Genomic DNA, 16,918 nt, shown 5'->3' with positions numbered 1-16,918 from the left:
TTTCACATGCATTTCACATGGGATGAAATCTAATTAAATGGACTTGTACTGAATTGATTTCTTATACCATGTTATTTTTTGCTTTTGAGTACCACAGCTTTTGCTGTAATTTATGGAACAAATATGGTCTACTCATAGCTGCATATTCTTCACTATATGATAAGTACATAGACATGTATGTACTGTACATGTATATAAATTTTATTACATATTATATGGTACTATGCATCATTCAAAAAATAACTATGATTATTAAGATAATAGGACAGACCAGTATACATATATACAAAGGTGGATTGGTGAGCATTCTGAATCATTAACTTACTAGGTAGGCCCATAGTTTTTCTAATATTTAATTTTCCTTAAATTTATTAAATCAGTATTTTATTTTACAATTATCAAAATACACACAAGTACATGTAAATATGAGATGTACAGTATGATTTAAATATATAAATTGGGTTACTGATGAGTAACTAGATATAACCAATTATTTATTACTAGAATCTATTATAATCATTTATTAGGACAAAAAATGGTTTTATCCGAACCAGTAGTCCGGAATTTCGGAGCCCGGATTTTCATTTTCGCATTGTTTACATTGGAGACGCAATCAACCAATCGTGTGGCTGGAAGCATTACTTACTTGCAATGTTGTAGAACTCCCGTTGTACAGCTGGAATGTCGTGGTTAGAAGGGAAATGGATGTATCTCTCCCTTAGAGAACATATGGCTGTTGAGGTTCTCTTGATGGCCCTTGATACCGAGGACTTAGAAACGCCATGCCTGTCTCCAATAATTAAATAATGCGCCCCGCTAGCGAAAAAATTCAGCGTCACAAGAAGAGAAATAATGGGTGGGAGGGGTGACGATCTGAACGTGTCAAACTCTATAGAATTGGAAATGAGCTGTAGCATGAAGAGTATGGACTCTGGTTCGAATCGATATCGTTCCCTCACTTCTGTACGTGACAGAAATTCCAATGGATTAATTCTGTCAGGTATAAATCTCTCGACAGCAGTATTTAAACGACGGCGTCTGCGAATACGCTCGATGCGTCTGATAAAGTCTGCCATATTTGAGTAGTAACTTAAGGTAGCTTCTTAGCTGTCTCAAATTATCAGACTCAACTCAAGCCTTGAGCATTTTGATGAGTTGATTAAAGTTTCGTGAAACACAACTCAAATTGTTACTCAACTTAAGTTGTAAAATGAGTACGTAATTGAGTTTAAGTCAATACAACAGACTTAAGTATCTTTGTGAAACCGGGGCCAGATTAACCGTTTTTCTGAGGTTGAAAGTCGGGAGATTTTTTTTTTTTTTTATGAAATAGTACAGTACAGTAACAACTACAGTTAGAATCTATTAGTTACCTAAAATCATATGTGAAATATCATAATAAATTGCAAGATAATGACAATTTGTAATCAATTTTAATCAATTCGAAATTAAATTAACTTTTAAAAAGATAAAATCGTTGGTTTTTCTTTGAACATCTCTACAGAGTACAGTACATGATAAATTTACACATACGTTGATTTTAGCTAAATGTGACTGTTATTGTGAAATATAAAAGATGACTGAAGTAATTTCAATAACTTGAAATTGTTTTATAACCCAAATTTATTTAGAAAATTAACCAGTCTTTCTATATTATTACAGAGTGACCCAAAGTAACGAACCAATTATCACTGCTCAAAGTACAGATTCAAATAATGAAACAAATTCCAAGTTACCAGAAACTTCTCCAATCAGAGAGAATCAGTCTTCAACTTCTAGTACTGAGGTCACGTCAGCTCGAAAAATGGTTAAAGGTAAACATAAAGTTGGATTTGATCAAAAGTGGACCGAAAACAGACCATGGCTGTTTGTAGAAAAATCAGACAATGGACAAACAAATGCAATGTTTTGTAAACTTTGCCAAAAACACAAAAGCCGAGGCATGAATGGTAGTGTTACTTGGACTGAAAAAGGTTGTGTGACAATCAGGAAAGATAAAGTAACTGATCATGAAAATTCTGAAATGCACAAGTTCTCTTTAAGGCTTGAGACTGAGGAACAACTTGTTATTCATTCAGCCTTCAGTGAAAAACGCCTTCCTATGGGTGAAAAAGAGTTTGAAGCAGTAACATGTGCTACAAAAATCATACATTTCTTAATAAAACATAACATTCCACATACGACAGTTTTTAAAGATTTCATTAACTTTGCAACAACAGAACTAAAATGCCCTGCATTACAACACTCGGAAAAAGGTAAAATGCCATGTACATAAGTAACACAACAGTTAATGAATTGGTAAATTGTATGGTTGATGACATTGAGAGTACATTAAAAGATAGAGTAGAGAGAAGTCCTGGCTATGCTGTTATGACTGATGAAACAACAGATGTAACTAATGATAAGCATTTGGCATTCTGTGTAAAGTATGTTGATGTAGATAGTGGTGATGTTTGTGTAGACTATATAAAGGATGTTAAGGTGGATGATGGCAAAGCTGAGACAATATTTTGTGAGACCAAGTCTGTTATTGAGGAATTAAATGTAGACAACTTTGTCGCTTTTGGGTCTGATGGGTGTAATACAATGATTGGAAAGAAAACAGGAGTGGCTACACGTCTTAAAGCAATGAAACCTGAAATTGTTACGATTCATTGCCACAATCATCGCCTTGCGTTAGCAGCTAAGGATAGTTTTGAATCAATTAAAGTGATGAGAGACACGGACGATTTATTAAGTCATACCTTCAAATACTACCATGCTTCTGCTAATAGAACCGCTTCTTTAGGGAAACTTCAGAAGTTGCTGGATGATAGTGGGAATAAAAAAATTAAGCAGGCCGCCCACACAAGATGGTTATCTCATTTAGATGCCGTGTCTTCTTTAAGGGACAGTTATTCAGCAGTTATAAGTGATTTGGAAAATGCTGTTGAGTCTGGTAATGATAAGGTTAGATTGGGTAGTGGTCCATCTGCTAATGGCTTAGCAAAGAAGCTTAAAACATATGAATCAGTGCATATTGTACACTTTCTGTGTGATGCCCTTAAACCCCTTACAACATTGGCCTTAACGTTTGAAAGAAATGACATTGATCTGTCCTTGGTGAAACCACGAATGGAATCTACTATTAGTTCGTTGAAAAAAACTGAAGCAGAGTGAAGGGCTAAGCACAAAAAGAGCAGCAAAAATTGTAAGTGAACACAAACATAAATGTTACAGAGCAGAAGATTGAGTCTGTTAAGAAAGCAGAACATTTGTTCATTGATAATTTGGTTGACCACATTGAGAGAAGACTAGATTCATCAGATGTTGTAGATTGTATGAGTGTTTTTAATATGGCAGATCAGTCTACATTCTATGGTAATGATGAGATCATGTATTTGGCTGAACATTTCAGAATGGATGTAGATGAAACTTTGCAAGAATGGGAAACTGTAAAAAGTTCTCTAGCCAATATTGAGTCCAAAGACATTGCTGGTGCAATGAACATGATTAAAATCTTGAACTCTGTTAAACATGTGACGGGAAATTACTGTCCACACATTGAAAAACTGTGTGCAACTGCAGCAGTTCTACCTATTAGTACTGCTGAGGTTGAAAGAGTGTTTTCAGATGTAGCTAGAACAAAGACTGAAATCAGAAACAGGTTGAGTGTCAATAGTGTGCATCAGCTTCTTATGATTCACAGAAATGATAAATACCTTGACATTGAGAGAACTGTTAAAAAGTGGCACAGCTTAAAACCAAGACGGATAAACTAAGAACTGTTTGTGACTGAAATAGTAGCTGTATGTACCTCAAGAAGGTGTATAGTTCTGTATGCCACCCTGGCAAAAAAGTGATTAGACAATTAATTGTGTTACAATGAACAGCTTAATTCTGTGTGTGCTAAAATATTGTGAACAATTTTAAAGAAAATGTCATATTTGTTTGTTCATGTGTATTTTTGAAGGTTTCATGTTCATTTTTCTCATGACTGTCTTCTGTCCTATTTTTATAGATTTAAAGCACATGGAAATTATATTTCAATGAAAGATTTGTACTGTCTGTATATATTTGTATCAATTACTTTATTGCAGGGCTACATTTACATTGTCACATTTTATGTATATTTTAAGGTTTCATGTTAAAAACTTGCATAACAGTACTATAAATTGATTAATATAATGAGATTATGACTGTATATATTTATGTCAATGAATTTATTGCAGGGCACATTTATATAGCAAACACACACCAGATGTCATATTTTATGCATTCTGTACAAGATTCATGTTAAATTTTTCTTAAACCTTTTATTTACAGTTCATAGAAATTACATATATATAACTTTATTAGTGAAAGAAGAAATATATTTGTCTCAGGACTACATAAAATTTTATATTCCACCAAACAAGATATTATTTTTATTCATCCTTAAAAATGTTTTATGTGACTGTCATATTATTTTGGTCAATTGTGATGCTATGAGTTGTTAAATACATGTATTTAAAATGATTTGAAATAAAAAGTGTTCTTTTGCTTTGTCTTTGTCTGTGCTATATACCTATCATCTAAAAATTCTGAGTCTTTAAAAATCATGTATTAAATGTGAAGCGTTTCCCTTTGACACATGTTCCACCCTGCCCTTTTTGATGCCTCCCTGCCCCTTTTTCAAGTCTAGAATAATCACTACTTTGTGAAAAAGAAAATCAGTTAACTGTCAAAAATTTGAAAATCCCGGGGCGGAGTAAATGGGGTCATGAACTGTAGGTTGTAAACAAATACACGTGGCAGTGTTAACTTTCCAGTAGAAACTTGAAATATTACTCTAGGAAGGGAGCTGCTGATCAGTAATCGTCTGCTATAGTGTTTGTTTACATCAGCTAAATTTAGCACAGGTACAGCGTCCTTTGCATGATTTATCTGATAAACACGCCTACAAAATTCTCCCTACCAGGGCAGGGATTTTTGCGGCTTTAAGGTTTAATTGCTGAAGTATAAGAAGTGTGATATATCTAGAGGTTATAAAACATCATATTTGCTCTCCACAACTATGGGTGTGAATCCCAATAGGTACTTTGCACTTTGGATTATTTGATGTGAGGAAGCTATCCAGTTATAGGTTACAGAAGGTTGTTGTTTCATCAAGTGCCCTGTCATGCATGAAATAAAGCACAAAAGGGGATCTGAGGTTAAATCATTTGGCCATGTTAGTGTTGCTGTGTTTTAAAACTTCAAAAAGATAAAACCGTAATAGCAGTATTACATAACAAAAAGTTTCATTCATAACTTAAGTTTGTTATGAATTTGGAGTTGGGGGGAGGTGGTATGTGGGTCACATGGATTATCGGTTATTTTTGCATAGTTAATACAAAGTTGAACATAATTATGGCAAAATATAAAGTTATTTTGACTTTTACCTACACTTTGATGGATGGGCACATTGTCACTTTAATGTATCTCTTAGTGAAATTGAAAAAACATGTTGGAATCAGAAAATGTATATTCTTGAATTTGAGGTATGAAATAAAGGTTATGTCCACATATAGTTCAGTTATTTATGTTTATATTTGTTTTTTGTATTGCAGAATGTGAGAAACTTGTAGTAGATTTAATTAAAGATGTGGCACAAAAGTATCCTTCAGATTTCGCCAACTTGCGTAATACATTAGACGCTGACCAGGCTTCCAAACTAGATATATGTCTATCAGCTATGAACGGACATTGTGTGAATGGTACATCCTGAGAAATAAAATGATGGTATCCAATCAGCATTGAATTCTTCGGAAAAAGAGGGTAGCTCATACCCAATTCTTGATTAATCTTAAAAAAGAGTGAGAAATAAAATGATGGTGTCTAATCGGCGTTGAATTCTTTGGAAAAAGAGGGTAGCACATACCCAATAATCTTAAAAACAGTGCTTAAAGGTTATCATTAATTCAAAATGAACATTCAAGAAATACACCATTGTTAAAGATATCATAAATATGTTGACACTTTGGCTTCCAAGAATAAATGGTCTCGTAAATATGTTGAGATTGTATAAAAGAGAAACAAATATTGAAAGTGCCTATTTGCTGCCAGAGAGAGTACTTTAGAAAATTTGGGCAAGGGTTAAAATGTTACCTTTCTAGGTCAGAAATAAATATGTATAAAGAGCTTTTATTGGACTTGTGTGAGCTTTTGTTGCAATATAAAATTGGAGCTTTTATGTGGAATCATTTTATGATACATGTGTAAAAAAAATTCATGTATCGCATTTTTTTTTTCAATACAAGGATATACAATTAATGTGTGCTTTTAATGACATAATTTGTTTTACCAGTTAAATAATGTCATTTAGTATAAATGAAACATAGTATGTAAAGTTTCTCATCAAGTCTAAGGAAGATGAATTGATTTGCTGAGTATTCACAGAGACAAGTATGTTTTCATGTGCTTGTATTTTTGATGTTTTAATTTTAAGCAGTTGTAGACATTGGATTAAAATTAACGAGCAAGTTAGGCTTCTTACTAAGCAGTTTTCACTGAAAATTTGGAATACACTTGTATTGTTTGGTTGTTAGGAAAGTTTTTATTATTTGGGATAGCTGTAAAAAATGAAAATTTTCCCTGTGTGTTGTGTCTTGTTTTGTAACAAAGTTAGGAACTTGTTATATAACAAAGTTGGGAACAACTCAAGATTAAAATTTAAGTTTTTTCGTCATCATTTGACATCTATTTAAAGTTTTTTAGTTTCAATACTCTGTGTATGTTTGTATTTTGCTCGGCTTTGAAAGCTTTTCAGAGTTTTACTCTGTAGATGTGAACCTGTATGAAGTGAACCAAACTTGTGTTACGGTATTTATTATTATTATGCTTCCATAAATGTTTTTGTTTGTCATTGCAGATTATCTTGTTTGAGGTGCATTTGTTTTTGTATAACAGTTAATTTTATTTGTAATATTTTGTAGTGCTTGATTGAAGATTTTCCAGTTATTGACATTTGAGATGATTATTACATTATTTCAGTTGTTGTTGTTTTTTTTTTTTCTTTTCCAAAATCATAAGAGCTTATGCAGTGATATCAATTTTGTTAAGAAACCAAGTGTCACAGCCTTTTTGTGAGAGAATAAATTGAAGTAGCCACTAAAATGTCCTTTGTGACAAAACCATGATACTTTGCCCACAAAATTTAATGAATTCACAGTAATACAGAAATTGTTTTATGAATTATTACAATTCAGTATTGGTTATGATTACCTAAAAGTAGCAAATCATGACAACATTACTTGGAGTTTTTGTGCCAGTATTGTTGTTCACAGTTCACAATTTTTAATATTTACTTGCTGAATACTAGAGGCATTTGATAAAAGTATAAATTTCAGCCAATATGTACATCTGTACAATGGCTTATAGTATAAGTTCAGGCCAGCCTATACCCCTTGACTTATGGAAGCGGTCGACTTATGGACGCATACATATACAAGTTGTCTTAAAGAAACTGTTTGTAAATTGTGTAAAATAATTAAACTATTCTAATATTCTATATCTGTAAATAGTTTTTGTTAATTCTGAGGAAAAAGATGTTTTATATTTAGAGGTCATAAAATGTAATTTTTACTCAAGATGCCATGTTTGGTATCTAAGTCTTTTGAAACAGTATGTTTGAGTAAATTATTTTCCTCATAATTAACAATGTATTTTTATGCCCCCGCCATGTAATGGCCGGGGCATATAGTGTTACCCTGTTCCGTCATTCCGTCATTCTGTCATTCCGTCATCATCAGTTTCCGTTCATTATCTTAAGAACGGTTGCACACATTCAACTCAAATTTGACATATGAATATGTCATGACAAAATACAGGTCAAGTTCCAATTTGGTCATGGTTCGATGATTTTTGACAGAGTTATGCCCCTTTTACTTTGAAAATAATATGAAATTTCAGTTTCCGTTCATTATCTCCCCAACGGGTACAACACATTCAACTCAAACTTGACATATGGATATGCCATGACAAAATACAGGTCAAGTTCGAATTTGGTCATGGTTCGATGATTTTTGGCAGAGTTATGCCCCTTTTACTTTGAAAATAATATGAAATTTTCAGTTTCCGTTCATTATCTCCCCAACGGTACAACACATTCAACTCAAACTTGACATATGGATATGTCATTAGAAAATACAGGCCAAGTTCGAATTTGGTCATGGTTCGATGATTTTTGGCAGAGTTATGCCCCTTTTACTTTGAAAATAATGTGAATTTTCAGTTTCCGTTCATTATCTCCCCAACGGTACAACACATTCAACTCAAACTTGACATATGGATATGTCATGACAAAATACAGGTCAAGTTCGAATTTGGTCATGGTTCGATGATTTTTGGCAGAGTTATGCCCCTTTTACTTTGAAAATAATGTGAAATTTTCAGTTTCCGTTCATTATCTCCCCAACAGTACAGCACATTCAACTCAAACTTGACATATGGATGCGTCAAAAGAATGCGCAGGTCATGTTCAAATTTGGTCATGGTTCAATGATTTTTGGCAGAGTTATGCCCCTTTCACTTTGAAAGTTATATGAAATTTTCAGTTTCCGTTTATTATCTCCCCAACAGTACAACACATTCAACTCAAATTTGACATATGGATATGTTTTTGGAATGCCCAGGCCAAGTTGGAATTTGGTCATGGTTCAATGATTTTTGGCAGAGTTATGCCCCTTCCACTTTGAAAATAATATGAAATTTACAGTTTTTAGCTCGACTATTCGCAGAATAATCGAGCTAATGCAGTCACCCATTTGTCGGCGTCGGCGTCGGCGTCGGCGTCGGCGTCGGCGTCCCTGTGGTTAAGTTTTTGTATGTAAGCTGGTATCTCCATAACTACTGAAGGGAATGGATTGAAACTTCACACACTTGTTCTCTGTGATTATCTAAGATGATTGGCACAAGTCCCATAACTCTGATTTGCTTTTTTTCATAATTATGCCCTTTTTTCGACTTAGAAATTCTTGGTTAAGTTTTTGTATGTAAGCTGGTATCTCCATAACTACTGAAGGGAATGGATTGAAACTTCACACACTTGTTCTCTGTGATTATCTAAGATGACTGGCACAAGTCCCATAACTCTGATTTGCTTTTTTTTATAATTATGCCCCTTTTTCGACTTAGAAATTCTTGGTTAAGTTTTTGTATGTAAGCTGGTATCTCCATAACTACTGAAGGGAATGGATTGAAACTTCACACACTTGTTCTCTGTGATTATCTAAGATGATTGGCACAAGTCCCATAACTCTGATTTGCTTTTTTTCATAATTATGCCCTTTTTTCGACTTAGAAATTCTTGGTTAAGTTTTTGTATGTAAGCTGGTATCTCCATAACTACTGAAGGGAATTGATTGAAACTTCACACATTTGTTCTCTGTGATTATCTAAGATGATTGGCACAAGTCCCATAACTCTGATTTGCTTTTTTACATAATTATGCCCCTTTTTCGACTTAGAAATTCTTGGTTAAGTTTTTGCATGTAGCTGGTATCTCCATAACTACTGAAGGGAATGGATTGAAACTTCACACACTTGTTCTCTGTGATTATCTAAGATGATTGGCACAAGTCCCATAACTCTGATTTGCTTTTTAACATAATTATGCCCCTTTTCCGACTTAGAAATTCTTGGTTAAGTTTTTGCATGTAAGCTGGTATCTCCATAACTACTGAAGGGAATGGATTGAAACTTCACACACTTGGTCTCTGTGATTATCTAAGATGATTGGTACAAGTCCCATAACTCTGATTTGCTTTTTTTGCATAATTATGCCCCTTTTTCGACTCATGAATTCTTGGTAAAGTTTTTGCATGTAAGCTTGTCTCTCCTTAACTACTGAAGGGAATGTATTGAAACTTGAAGAGTTTGTACCTTTTCGGACAATTTTATGTATTCATATAGGTAAGCATTATTATACTCAATGAAACACCCTTGTGACAAATTTTCGAATAGTCGAGCGTTACTGTCCTCCGACAGTTCTTGTTGTTCATTATCTACCCAACAGTGTTACATATTCAACTTAAATTTGACATATGGATATGTCAAAGGAATGGGCAGGTCAAGTTGAAATTTGGTCAGGGTTTGATGATTTTTTTTGCAGAGTTATGTCCCTTTCACTTTGAAAATAATATAGATACATCTTAGGAATAAGCAGTTTAAGTATGAATTTGGTTGTGGTTCAATGATTTTAGACAAACTTATCTTTCCTGAATGTTGGAAAAATTTTGTACTTTCAGTTTCAGCACTCATACTTTTAGCCATTATTTTGGCTACAAATATGAAATATGTTATTTTTAAAAGGTTAAGACTGAATAATTTCAGTGTCTTGAACATTGTATGAAAATGGTTTGTGTTAACATTTTAAAGTTTTAAGGGCTTTGAACTTAAAATGAAAAAAATAATTAATGCACCATCTGAAATTTTGGCTGCATGCGGGGGCATCCGTGGCATGATGACACATTTCTAGTTTCATTATTTTTTTGTGCAATATACCACCATTATTAATTGTAACAATTTCTGTTTATTTAATGAATTAATACTGTAAGTGATTTTTGTCATATGTGTATTTGTTTGAAATAAGAGTTTGAAAAACTGAATTAAAGGGACTTAACTGAGGTTTATTTTTTTTCTTGGGGGGATTGGCAATATTTTTTTAAATATTTGTGTACAATTTGATGAGGGTCTTTCCCAATAACTTATGTGCAGAATTTCAAATCATTGGCTCACTCTGTTTTTCCAGAAAAAAAAAATCTTGTGAAAAATGACCCCAAAATGAAAGGTGTTTAAATTCTTCTTACTCCAATTTGGTAAAGAAATGTAATATTAATCAATTTTCAATTTCATTCTTAGTATTCCTTCATTATCTAGTTCATATTTTTCCTTTTTAAGTGCCCCCAATTGATTGATGTAAGATTCTCAATTTTATGTTTTTAGGCTTTCTGACCTTAGTGGAGCTCCTATAAGAAATGTGGGTAAAAAAAGTAAAAATGAAGTAAAGATTTGATCCTTTTTGTTTTATATAGTTCATGTGTTCATTAAAATACATGCATTTCTTCATATTTGTCAATATTAATTTTACAGTGATGGGTCAAAAGTGTATTACTTTATTCAAAGTAACTTTTGTTGCGAATTTAGGTTATTATAAATTTTTCACAATAGTGATAAAGTAATTTGTTGAACTGCTTGATGGAATTTGTGAGTGAAATTTTTGTGCTTTTTAACAGTTGAGGCTTTCAAAGAGCAGAAAAGTTGTTTTCAATATAGATTTCATGTGCAAATGTAACATTCAATGTCCAAATCTTAACATAAATTATTTTTATCAACTGTTTTAATGCCCCACTTTGAAGAAGGGGATCTTGGTAATAAACTTGTCACTGGATTATTAACTAAAGAATTCTTTAGCATATAGATTTCAAATTTGGTGACCTTGACCTTAAGATGACTCCTATTGATATTTGGGTCAGTAGGTTAAAGGTTACATTCGCGTGGGTTAGTGACTATGACAAAAAAAATCTTGTTTAATCAATAACTTGAGAATTCCTGTCTTTCAGTTTCTTCAGATTTGATGAAAAGATTGGCCTGATTGAACACTATTGATTTCAAGGTCAATAGGTCATGGTTACCTTGACCACAAAAGCTGATCTTCAGATGTGCTTTAGTGGTTTGTAGCATGACTAAATGGTTATCATTAAGGGGGGCATACATGACTCACAATATCTCTTCATTTTTTAACTTCCCTTTGAAATAATTATGTCTTCTTTAAAGATGGAAATGGATGCTTGAAATTTACAACAGAAAAATACAGAGATCTAAATATTGTTTTAACTTGAAATAATCAATATGTACAAAACAATGCTATATTTTAACCATGTATATTATATTATATTAATTGGGATTGGCATGTAATCCATTGTTTTTGAAGTTTCATTAAAGATTTAAAGGAATAATTTGTTCTTTCTTTCTTTCTAAAGGTTTTCTTGTTGCACTATATATCTCGTAATAACTAAGTAGGACTGTATTTATATGAAATTTATTGAACTAGAACAAAATAAGAAAGCTTTATGATTGTTTTTTTTAAAGGAAATTTTGCTTGGTACTGAACAGATGGTCTCGTTATATTATGACAAATGGAATCATGTAAATATAGATGACAGGGAATGGTGTCAACTTAGCCTTATGCGCTAAGCTCAGGATATTGTATCAAAGAGAATCATGCCAATATAGCCTCAGTATTTTGTTACAAAGGAAGTCATATCAATATATAGACTTGATATATTGTGACAACAGGAATCATGTCAACAGCTAGAGCTTCATGATATTATGACAAAGGGAATCCTGTTAATGTAGCCTTGGGATAGTGTGGCAAAGGGAATCATGTCATATTGTGACAAGGGTAATAATGTCAATTTCATCTAGAACGAGTACAATCAAGCAGCTTGATCCAAGTAAGTATTGTGTTCACTGCTATAAGAAGGTTGTCAACAATATATACTTACAGTCAATTGATAAAGACAAACTGTAGATTTTACAAGATCAGATAGAATCCGGATTGAAAGAGAAAGATCCAAAACTTGCAATTTCGACAAAGCTTTATTTCATCCTTTGGAATAAACATAACAAATTGATATATCAACGATTACACAAAAAAGTTACATTTTGATATGTATTTCTTCGATTCAGTATAAAAACACATCTGAGTAAACAAGCTAGCATTTGCCTCATCTTCAGTCATGATTGTTTTATAAACATTTTGCACACACTTGAATTATGTGTGTGTCATATACAAATATCGTTGAATATCAGTCGAATTAATAAAATATATGATTAAACATAACTTGATTAACAATCAGAAGCCATAGACTGGTGTCTAAATCAAAGTCTGATAATGCTACCTCCAAATTAATGAGGAAAATATTTTTCAAAGAAAATTCAAATCTGGTTTACTAAATGTGTATATAAAAAAGCACGAGGTTTTGTATTTATATTAAAATATTCTAGCTTTTATAAATATTTAAGTTGCATATTTAACAGTTTAATGAAGAAAATTCATTTGTTTGCTATCAACGTTAATCTTTTTTTGTTACATAAACACCACAAAATATATGGTCTTTTTTTTTTGTTATTATAAACACCATATAATACATGTTTTATTTTTTGTTACATAAACACCACAAAACAAAAGTCAAGCATATCATTTAACTACATGGGTTTTTTTTTCTCTAAAATTTATCTCGATGTCCAAGCATAATTCTATGTTAAGTAACCATGTAGTGTTACCATTACAACAAATGTGAGCATCAGAAGTACTTCTTCATCAGTAAAAGTAAAAAAATCAAAAAAATTTACGAAATGTTTTGTTTTCTCTAGCTTCAATCAACTTAGCCCCAATGTAAAAAATAAAAATAAGCACTCTTTAAATTAACCCTGTGAGAATTTTATATGAAGGTAAAACATAACAACCTACTAAACAACATCATTCAAAATGACATGAACACAATGTATAAAACATGATTATCAAAAATACTACAAATTCAAAATCTACATCAAGAAATGGTTAATACATGTATGATAAAAAAACAAAACTTACAAGATTTGTGATTAGAAATATTATTTGTTAAATTAACAAAGTGCGCCTGCAAAAATATAAATCGCCACCTTGTTTCAGTAACAGATTAACTCCTTATGTAATTTAAGGTGATTCTATGCAACTAGTTGAACAGTATAACATCTCTACGCCTTATTTGCTCAAAACACTATAATAAAATCAAAACTATATAAACACAACCCAATAAATAAACATAAAAAATTATAAAACTTTATCTCAGCAGGTAGCTCATAGTTGTTTTTGGGTGTTTTTTTTTTAACCATTTGACAAATTAAATACCTGTGATAAAGTTAACAAATCCTAGGTTACACAAAGGCCACAAAAATATAGACTTTAAAATCAGTCCCTAGAAGAAACACTCCTAACGGTTACTTAAATTAACCAATAAAATGATAATAAATATTAAACAAAACTTACAAGTACTCTCCATCTAAATGTTAGATGTTTTGATGTTTGTGTATCAAGTGTAATCTAAAACCAGTAACACTAGGGCGCCGTTCTCATGGCGTCCAAAGAAAATTCAGAACACCCAGGTGAGCGCAGTAAGATCACAAACATCGCCACAGCATATCATAGAATGCTCAAAACTAATGCCGTCACACGGCATTCTGATAAGAGCTTAGTAGAATCACAGTAAGGACGCTGTGGCAACTCAGTAGCATCTTCTACAATGCAGACAATCGCCAATTAAAACACCATTGAAGCTTCCTAGCATTGCCATGATTGCTGTGAGGACGCCATGAAGTCTCCATGTCATAAAAAATATCACATTTCTTATTGTGATCTCGCAGCGCTTTGTTAACTTCAACAAGGCCGTGCAAACTCAGTGAAAACACAGTCTAGTGTGACATGGCCTTAATATGATATGGATACGCATAGACGGACAGACTAAATTTTGAAAGATTGATTTTACCTGCAAGATTGAAATTGGAGTACTTACAAGTTTTGTTATTTACATGTATACTTAAAACATAATGTCAAAACATACATTTTTACACAAAATAAAGCATTTCTGTCTAATTAAGCTCTTTTTCTATATAACATATTTGCAAATAGAGGTAATGGAAAATCGGAAAAATACAGTATGTAAATGGAAATATACATCATTTGTAAAAATATAAAGGGGTTTCTAGTGAAATATATTTGATATTTTGGGCTGATCAAAACTAAATTGACTTTAAGCTTTTGACTGTAACACAATTATCTTGTAATATTGTCAGAAAGTTGAGATCTTATACTTGAAATTTGAAGTCATTTAAATTCATATATCAATGTAAACACAACATTCATAGTGCTTGAAAAAACCATTAATGGAAGTAATATCTTATTATATAATATTATTCAATCGATTTAATGTCAAATGAAGATATAATTTAAAGAAAAAAGCATTCTTGTTACAATGAGAACATATCTTAAATGATAATTATGTATCTCTTTTTTCCCCTTAACTTAAAAAGGTAATTTGATGTGTAAATTTGTTTATGTGAAAAAAATAATGAATATGGGGTTGCACTATCAAAGTTGATTATTCTATTTATGGTACAACCCCAAAGGATGAGCAATTAAAGTGACACAGAGATAATGATAATGATATAAAATATTTGTTCTTTGAAAATACCAATTGCACATACAGTAATAAACTAAATATCATATGCAAACAATATCAACTCAACAACCTTCACTCTTTATCTAAAAAGTATATGTGTCAAAGATAGTACGTACATCTTTTGTATTTTTATAAGTTTTCATTATGAATTTATGCAATTTTGGTATAATGAGGTTTAGATATTTGTTAAAACTACTTTTTTCAAAAGTTTGAAAAATAAATTCAGCATTTGATTATGGTTCTTGTATAAAGCATAAGTGTGTATAGAAGTATTTAAATTAAATAACAACCATCGAACTTGGAATGCATTAAACATGAACAACATCAAGGATATATAAGTTTTGGTTATATCTGTGGAACATCCTTTATTTAATAGTAAGACCAACTAGACCTATCACTGAAGGTGATTAATACCCCCACCAGCAACTTTGACTTTTGAAAAATAAGTTGTCTGAAGAAAAATTTGAAATAAACCTACAGTAAATAAAATTTCAATTTATTGCAATCCCAACTATCTTGATATAAGCTTGCTATACACCAAGTTTGATAACAATATCTCATTCCTAACCCTAGTAATTGTCTGGAAACCCTTTTTCTATTTTTAGTAACTGTGACCTTGAACCCAGGGAATCCAAATGCAATACCAAGCGCGGTCTTCATGTAAGCTTGCTAAACACCAAGTTTGATTACAATATCTCATTCCTAACTTTAGTTATTGTCCGGAAACCATTTTTCTATTTTTAGTAACGGTGACCTTGACCTTGGTCCAAGGGGGGTCCAGATGCAATACCAACCGGGGTCTTCATATAAGCTTGCTATATACCAAGTTTGATTACAATATCTCATTCCTAACTTTAGTTATTGTCCGAAAACCATTTTTTATTTTCAGTAACTGTGACCTTGACCTTGGCCCCAGGGGGTCCAGGTGCAATACCAACCGGGGTCTTCATATAAGCTTGCTATATACCAAGTTTGATTACAATATCTCATTCCTAACTTTAGTTATTGTCCGGAAACCATTTTTCTATTTTTAGTAATGGTGACCTTGACCTTGGCCCCAGGGGGTCCAGATGCAATACCAACCGGGGTCTTCATATGAGCTTGATGTACACCAAGTTTGATTACAATATTTCATTCCTAACTTTAGTTATTGTCCGGAAACCATTTTTCTATTTTTAGTAACGGTGACCTTGACCTTGGCCCCAGGGGGTCCAGATGCAATACCAACCGGGGTCTTCATATAAGCTTTCTATATACCAAGTTTGATTACAATATCTCATTCCTAACTTTAGTTATTGTCCGGAAACCATTTTTCTATTTTTAGTAACGGTGACCTTGACCTAGGCCCCAGGGGGTCAAGATGCAATACCAACCGGGGTCTTCATATAAGCTTTCTATATACCAAGTTTGATTATAATATCTCATTCCTAACTTTAGTTATTGTCCGGAAACCATTTTTCTATTTTTAGTAACGGTGACCTTGACCTTGGCCCCAGGGGGTCCAAATGCAATACCAACCGGGGTTTCCACATAAGGTTGCTATATACCAAGTTTGATTACAATACCTCACTCCAAACTCTAGTTATCGTCTGGAAACCATGATGTGGACCGACCGACGGACCGACCGACCGACCGACCGACCAACCGACAAGCTGACTCCTATATACCCCCCTAAACTTCGTTTGTGGGGGTATAAT

Source organism: Ruditapes philippinarum, unplaced genomic scaffold (assembly GCF_026571515.1).
Source record: "Ruditapes philippinarum isolate M1 unplaced genomic scaffold, ASM2657151v2 ctg7646_1_1_1_1, whole genome shotgun sequence".
Classification (NCBI taxonomy): domain Eukaryota; kingdom Metazoa; phylum Mollusca; class Bivalvia; order Venerida; family Veneridae; genus Ruditapes; species Ruditapes philippinarum.
Note: the sequence above shows the minus strand (reverse complement) of the source record.